The sequence below is a fragment of the Vulpes vulpes genome, chromosome 12, assembly GCF_048418805.1.
Source record: "Vulpes vulpes isolate BD-2025 chromosome 12, VulVul3, whole genome shotgun sequence".
Lineage (NCBI taxonomy): Eukaryota > Metazoa > Chordata > Mammalia > Carnivora > Canidae > Vulpes > Vulpes vulpes.
In genome coordinates this window covers 178,730,211-178,738,841 of record NC_132791.1, presented here as the reverse complement: position 1 = coordinate 178,738,841, position 8,631 = coordinate 178,730,211, and the positions used below count along the sequence as shown (strand labels likewise).

The 8,631-nt window shown below is 39.7% G+C and overlaps 1 pseudogene; it reads right to left on the bottom strand.

The window, feature by feature from the left end:
• Positions 1-440: 440 nt before the first annotated feature.
• On the bottom strand, positions 441-2,716 carry LOC140594858 (ragulator complex protein LAMTOR5 pseudogene; annotated as a pseudogene).
• Positions 2,717-8,631: the final 5,915 nt, after the last annotated feature.

Here is an 8,631-nt window from a genome sequence, read left to right as displayed (position 1 = left end):
AACTGCTCTATGGACTTCTGGAAACCCATGTTCCCTTGGACTCACCCATAACTCCCAGTTGCAATTCATTTCTCCTGAACTCAGTAGTTCACTCTTTATCCCTCATCATCCTTATGCTTATATGATGTGTGTCTACTTTTACCTTGACCCTTAACTAGACCCTGCTTCCAACTTTCTTTTTTTAATCCTCTAACAAGACTTATTGAATATGCCAAAATTCTGTGTACAAAATACCCTGGACCTGTTGCTTCAAAACATGATCCTTTCTTCCTAATATTTTGATAAGACAGTCTATGAGTGTCAAAAAGCAGCTTACTCTAAAATTAATGGAAAAGCGCCTAATGCTCACTAAATAAATGGCCTACCAGAATTGTAATAGTTCTACAAGATAATTAACACTGAGTCCCTATGACAGGCTGCTGGAGAACTGATATGAGATGTCAAGAGGCCATTTTGTGCACTGCCCCTGTGATGCTGTCATGTTTCTGGATCATAATGTTCCCATTATCTGATTCGAGACACTCCACAGGAATATCAGTTAGGTCTGAGGTTAGCTTAGCTACTTGCTGGGCTAGAATACACATCGCCCCAGGATGCTCAACTGACAGCCTCCCACAGCAGCCCAGATTAAGTCCTTGTGGATCTGCGCAGAGGACTCCCAACAATGGATGGATTCTTTATTATGTCTTCCAAGTGCTGCTCAAAGGTCATCTCCTTCCCGCCTATGGTCCACCCAGCCTCGGCCCTGCCACCAACTTTCTATATTTAGTCTTCCATAAATGAAGATCTTATAATATCCCAACACTTCCCAAACTACAGATTAGCTCCAAATGTCTTATTTCATGTTGCCTTGGCATGTACAGGGTTATAACAGATTTCATGATTTAAATTCTTTCTCATTGATTACCTCTGAGGAAAGGAAGAAGGTGGCAGGAGGAGTTGGAAGGGAAACCTACTCTTTTGTAAAACCTTTTGAGTTACTAGTCAAAAATTAAGAAACACATTGTTTCAAATGAAGCAAAAAGAAAAAAAAAAAAGTCTAGCCTGAAATAACTTCCTTGTTTGGCTGACATCATTCCACCCCAGGAAGGATCATCTTGCAGGGTGGTTACAGAAGTTCAAAGTAGGGACACCTGGGTTGCTCAGTGGTTGAGTGTCTGCCTTTGGCCCAGGGCATGATCCTGGAGCCCTGGGATCAAGTCCCACATCGGGCTCCCTGCATGGAGTCTGCTTCTCCCTCTGCCTCTTTCTGTGTCTCTCATGAATAAATAAATAAGATCTTTATTAAAAAAAAAAAAAAAGAAGTACAAAGTACATCACAGATACTGGACAGTGAAGAACGAATGTGCATTTGGGGAGCTTTATGTTTTTTGCTTTTTCTGCTCTTCAGTTAACTGAGTCACAGTGTGAGGGAGCAGACTAAGAATACTCATTGACGGGATCCCTGGTTGGCTCAGCGGTTTAGAACCTGCATTCAGCCCAGGGCGTGATCCTGGAGACCCAGGATCGAGTCTGCTTCTCCCTCTGCCTGTGTCTCTGCCTCTGTGTGTGTGTGTGTCTCTCATGAATAAATAGATAAAATCTTAAAAAAAAAAAAAAAAAGAATATTCATTGACCTCTGTTAGTTCATGAAAGTGATATTTAAAAAAAATTCAGATGGACCATAAACTTAGATATGCTATATACTGTATATAGCATACATACTGGATATGCTTCATGCTTTATGTTAATCTGCTGGTATTTGATGTAATTGGTGATTTCTTCATTCTCTGCTGTTGGAGAAAGAAGGTGCTGTTCCCAACCAGGTCACTTATTTTCTGTGAGATCTTTGGCAAGTTTTGCCTGATCTCCATAACCCACATCTATCACACAAGGGGAAGACTTGCCTTTGAAGGACAGTTGGGAGGAAAACACAAGATCCAGACAACAAAGTCTTGGAAATTTAAAAGTACTGTTTGAAACCTAAGTAGTCCTGGTAACTCTTTCTCATGCTTAATTCTCAAAATACTGTGGAAGGAAGCCAGAAACTAGACATTGGTTCCACTTGCGAGATTGAAACAAGAAAGCTGAAGAACGTTCCCTGAGTTCCAAAGCAAGTCAGTGGGGGAGCCTGTTATTATCTACCTTTTCCCAGTCCAAGGAAATACCCTCAAAGCTGGAGGTCAGTGGTCAGTGTGGTCTTCAAGTTGAGACTAGCAGCATCTATATCCAGATCCTCAGTTTCGTGTGGAAGCAGGGCTGCTTGCCCTTGTAGGTTCTCCTTCCAAAGCCGCTTTCATAATCTGCCCTTCTGCTTTATAAAAAGAACACATACTCTTAAACTGCCCTGACCTGCCCTACAGAGTCAAAACCTCTGGGGCACCAAAGAGATAGGTTAAAATATAGATTTCTGAAAAGACTCCCTAAATAATTAATTGAAGGGAAAAACAAACCCCACCTACTTTTTGTCTTCCATTCTCTTATACATTTTTTATTGGGAAGAATTGGCCTGCATTTTGACAGTCTGAATGCAGATATTGTGTAGTGGCATGGGCATGGGGGTGGAAATCATTTCACCTCTTCCATCTCTAGTTTATTGTTGAAAAAAACTTTGCTCCTAGCAACAACCCCGTGAAATCAAAGCAAATATCAAATCCCCAAAATGACTTCCCCAACCTCATATTTAAGATAAACCAGTCCATTCAGTACATTTCATTCAGTACTCACCACAGGACATCTTTTGTGGAAAGAAAAGGTACCTCTAAAGGGGTTCAAGTTAAAGCTTTTTTTTTTTTTTTTTTAAGATTTTATTTATTTATTCATGACAGATAGAGAGAGAGAAAGACAGAGACACTGGCAGAGGGAGAAGCAGGCTTCCCAGTGGGAGCTGATGTGGGACTCATCTCGATCTCGATCTCGGATCCCCGGGATCACACCCCAAAGCCAAAGGCAGATGCTCAACCAGTGAGTCACCCGGGTGCCCCTTGGGGTACAAGTTAATAGTGCTGATTCCTTCAAGGAAACTTCACCTGGGACTATCAAATTATTCAAGATATACTGGATAAATTTGCCGACAAAATCCCATGTGATTTCTTTCAGATTTTGTGTGCATTAATCAATGTGGTAGTTTATCGAAACATATCATGAAATATTTATTACAATAGCAGTTAATTCTCATCTTATTTCTCTTCTAACATGTTTAATGATGCAAGTGGTGGGCTAATTAATTTAATAGGCCTTTCTCTTTCTTTGAAAAGTTCAATCAGGATGTCAAACTAAAGTAGTAAAGTTAATTCTGATTTTTATACATAATTTTATTTTCAAAAGTCGAACACCTGATATTTATATATGCATATGCACACATAAAGGAATAACATATCTTCTTCATATTTCTTGCTTTGTAAATAATTTACAATGTTAGTTGAACATTGGAAGACTATAACTAAGTGATGGCAAATAGCATAAATATCTTGTTTTTATAAATTATTCTAAATGTGAATAAATTAATTATGTGAGCTGCATTATTTGAATCTTACCTGCTTTTACTAATGTATCTTACTGATGTGTTCCATAACTTATTTCTCAGTAATTGTTATAATATTCCTTAAGAATGTCTATTAACATATTTACCTGAATTTTAAAATTCAGGCAGAAATTAATGCTGATTTAGTTTATTGGTTTGAAAATGAGGATCAGAGTTGACAATTGGGTAATATGGTGAGTGTTTTTCATAAGTGAAATGAGACATACTTCCAAGACTTTTAACAAAAGTATATTTACTTATTTTTTAAGATTTTATTTATTTATTCATGGGTGACACAGAAAGAGAGGCAGAGACATAAACAGAGGGAGAAGTGGGCTCCTTGAAGGGAACCTGATGTGGGGCTTGATCCAAGTACTCCAGGATCATGCCCAGAGCCAAAGGCAGATGCTCAACCACTGAGCCACCCAGGTGCCCAACAAAAGTATATTTAAAATGTGGGATTAGGAAATTAATTTTATTGAAAAATATTGAATTAGCTATGATGCATTAGAATTAATATTTGGTTTTTCCAATATTTCTGAATATATCATATTAAACAAGATGTCTCTTACAGGAAAGAGTAATAGGCAGGGGTGCCTGTTTGGCTTAGTGATTGAGCATCTCACTCTTGTTTTTGGCTCAGGTCGTGATCTCATGGGTTATGGGGTCGAGCCCACCTCAGGCTCCACACTCAGCAAGGAGTCGGCTTGAAGATTCTCTCCCTCTACCCCTCCCCCAACCCACATGAGTACCCTCTCTCTCTGATAAATAAATAAATCTTAAAAAAAAAAGAGGTAACAGACATAACTATAGTTATATAATTCTCAATATTAATAAGTGTATAATCTGATAATTAATAATTCTTGAAGTTATTTGAGTATACGACTTTTCAGAAATTAAGAAGGTGTGGGACGCCTGGGTGGCTCAGTGGTTAAGCATCTGCTTTTGGCTCAGGGCATGATTCTGGGGTCCTCGGATTGAGTCCCACATCAGACTCCCCACAGGGAGCCTGCTTCCCCCTCTGTCTGTATCTCTGCCTCTCTGTGTCTCTCATGAATAAATAAATAAAATCTTTTTAAAAAATAAATTAATAAAGTGAATGACTAATGATTAGGGAACAGATTATTGTCTGGGGTCCCAATTATTTATGTTCATTGAAACTGAAGGAAAAATATGTAATGAAATGATGGATCTAAGTAGTGATCACTAATGGCTGCTAAACTATCAGATGAAAAGCTGATGGGGCTGGTAATGAGTGGATACAGCCTATAACACTGAACCCACTGATACAGTCTATCACAAAAAAAAGACACCTAGACTTCAGGTACCTCCAATGAAATAAAGACTACATACACACCAGCTATAAAGGAGTCTTGCTAAAGAATCATATCTGAATCTATTCAAGACTCAAGATCTAAATATCAATTTTCAGGAAATACAGAGGTCAAGGAGATATAATCAGCAAAATCCAGAACATGGAAAATATATCTACAGGACAAATGACCCAGTTTTTCAATAAATCAGTTGTAAGAGGAAAGAAAAACAAGGAAAAAATCTCTTGATTTTAAAAAAAGATTTAAGAGGTGCCTCTATAGCTCAATCAGTTAAGTGTCTGCCTTCTGCTAGGGTCCTGGTCTTGGGATCCTGGGATCAAGCCTGTGTTGGGCTCCCTGCTTGGCAGAGTCTGTTTCTCCCTCCCCCTCTCCCTCTGCCTTTCCCCCCTGCTCATGCTCTCTCTGTCTCTCTCAAATAAATAAATACAATGTTTTTAAAAATTTACAATAAAAGACTTAAGAAGAATGCCTGGGTGGTTCAGTCAGCTAAATATCTGACTTTTTTTTTAAAGATTTTATTTATTCATTCATGAGAGACAGAGACAGAGAAAGAGAGAGAGAAAGGCAGAGACACAGGAGGCAGAGGGAGAAGCAGGCTCCATGGAGGGAGCCTGATATGGGACTCCATCCTGGAACTCCGGCGAGGATCACACCCTGAGCCAAAGGCAGACCCTCAACTGCTGAGCCACCAGGTGTCCCATATTATTATTTCTTTTTAGAGAGAGGAGAGGGAGAGGGAGAGACAGAACCTCAAGCAGGCTTCATGCTCAATGCAGAACCTGACCTGGGGCTCAATCTCACAACCCAGAGATCACAAACTGAGCCAAAATCAGGAGTTGAATGCTTAACCAACTGAGTCACCCAGGTGTGCCAATTGTTTATATTGTTTATCAAAGTTTGTTATATTTATGTTGTTTTGATCAATTGTATATTAATACCAACTATAACAACTCAATCCAGAATAAATTTTTAATATTTGGAGACTTTGGAATCAGGGAAATAAAAACTTTAAAAATTACACAAAGAGGGGTGCCTGCGTGGCTCAGTTGGTTAAGCACCAACTCTTGATCTCAGTTTGGGTCATGACCTCAGGATTGTGAGATTGAGCCACATGTTGGAATCCACACTCAGTTGGGAGCCTGCTTGGGATTCCCTCTTTCTCTCTCCCTCTGCCCCTCCCCTACAAAATAAATAAATAAATCTTAAAAAAATAAAAATTACACAAAGATAAAAATCTGAGAGGAAATGTAATGGAAATATAATTTCAAGGAGAAAAAGGAATAAGATAACTGCTTTTTTTCTTCTTCTATAATTTAGAAGATGTTGTTCATTACTTTTAAAAATAGGTGATGGGGTTGGGGAGCCTGGCTGGCTCAGTCAGGAGACCCTTGATCTTGGGTCATTAATTCAAGGCCCATGCAGGTGGTAGAGGTTACTTTAAAAAAAAAAAAAAAGGCAACGGGGTATCAAATTAGAGCATTTAGATGGATATATTTAAAAGAACAATGTAACAGTTTTATTTTGAGGGATGCCGGGGTGGCTCAGTGGTTGAGCCTTCCAGGTCAGGGTGTGACCCCTGGGGTCCTGGTATCGAGCCCCACTTTGGGCTCCCTGCTCAGTGGAGAGCCTGCTTCTTCCTCTCCTCCCCACTCGTGCTCTCACTATCTCTGTCTCTCTTTCAGATAAATAAATAAAATCTTTTTTAAAAAAGTTAAATATTAACTGAAAACGTATAGGGAGACTACTTAGGTTTTTTTCTTTTATGGATTTTTTTGAGTAAAATTCACATAACATAAAATTAACCATTAACCACATTGAAGCATACAATTCGGTGGCATTTAGTATGTTTATAATATTGTGCAAACACTACCTCTATTTCAAGACATATGCATCATCTCAAAAGGAAACCCTGTACTCATTAAACAATAACTCCCATCACGCCCTGCCTGTTTCCTGGCACCCACTAATCTGTTTTCTGTCTTTATGGATTTACCTATTCTGGATGTTTCCTATAAATGAAATCATGCAATATTTGACCTTTTGTGTCTGATTTCTTTTATTTAGCATGCTGTTTTTGAGGTGTATTCAAGTGGTAGTGTGTACCAGTACTTCATTCCCTTTTATGGTTGAAAAGCATTCCATCGTCTGTGTATACCACATTGTACTTAATTGTTCATCAGCTAATGGACATTTGTCTTGTTTCTACCTTTTGGCTATTATGCATAGTGTTGCTGTGAGGATGAGTGTACAAGTATTTGTTTGAATACTCCTTTCCAATTCTTTTGGAATTCTTTCCAATTCTCTACCTAGGAGCAAAATTGCTGATAATTCTGTTTAACTTTTTGAGGAACTGCCAAACTTTTCCACAGCCACTGTACCATTGTACATTTGCAGCTACCACGGGTTCCAATTTCTCTGCTTCTTTGATAACTCTTGTTATTCCATTAAAAAAATAATTAACCTAGTAGGTATAGAGTGGTATCTCCTTTTTTTTTTTTTTTTACAAGATTTATTTATTTATTTATTTATTTGAGAAAGAGTAGGAGAAAGATATCATGAGCAGGGGGAGGGAGTAGAAAGAGAAGCAGTCCCTGCACTGCTTTTTTTCTTTTTTTTCTAGCCAATCAACACTTTATTTTTCCAGTCAACACTTGCACAGATGTTACTGTCCACGTCCTGACCCTAGTAGGGGGGGGTCCCACCACACTGGGAACATCCATGGCCCCTAGAGAGCAGTCTCTTTAAACCTTCCTAGGATAGTAAGAAAGCCCTTCATCCCAACAGGATGGAGCTGCTGCTCACTAATGCAGTGCTGGTGCACGTGCTGTGGGATTCCCGCTCTCCTCCCTTCTCAGGGAAGGTTGGGATGAAGTAGGGCAAGGGTGCAGTGGAGTTTTTGTGAGCTACAGTGACCTAAGCGCATAACCACTGGCCTGACCTACCACTCCAGGTTTAGTCTGTACCCCCAGACAAGAGCCTCCTTGAAGCTTAGCCACAGCCTGCTGGGAAGGAGGAGCTGGCAAAGAGTGCAGAGTGAGCTGCAAAGGACAGGAAATAAAGCAGAGAGGGACATGGGACAGGAGAGGAAAAGGATAAAGTGCCCAAACTAAACCACCAGTGGGACACGAGGACAGAGCAGCACAGGTCCCTGAGGATAGGAGGAAAATAGAAAGGGCCAGACCACCAGGGCTTGAGGCATAGTGGAATGAGAAGAGAGATGAGGCAGGGAGGCAAGTGCAGGGAACCTGAAGCAGGACTCAGTCCCAGGACCCTGGGATCATGACCTGAGCCAAAGGCAGATGCTTAACCGACTGAGCCACTCAGGCACCTCTCACTGTGGTTTTAATTTGCATTTCCTTAATGATGTTGAACATCTATCTATTCATATGCTTGTTGGCCATGACTATCTCACTTTTGCAAAATTATTTTAGGAGGTGTGCAAGCAAAAATGTTATGGTCTACAGCTGTAGATGTAAGCCACTGTGTTTCTGTAGATCTTGTCTAGTACCCTTCTGTTCTTCAGCAGCATCATGCTATTGCCTCAAAGCTTTCTGACAATTTGTCTGAGTGACCCTTCTCCCATCTAGAGGTGTAGTACTAAAAAAAAAAAAAAAAAAAAAAAAAAAAAAAATCCCTTCTCAGTGGGGTGGCTTTAAGGTCTGTGCAGACTGAAACTACAATTTATAGTACCAAATTTTCTTTCTCTGCTACCTGCTAAATTAGCTCTCCTGTGTTTTGAAGACTTTAACTTTGAATGCCAATGTTAGCTAGCCCCTTGCACATATTGAGCTTTTT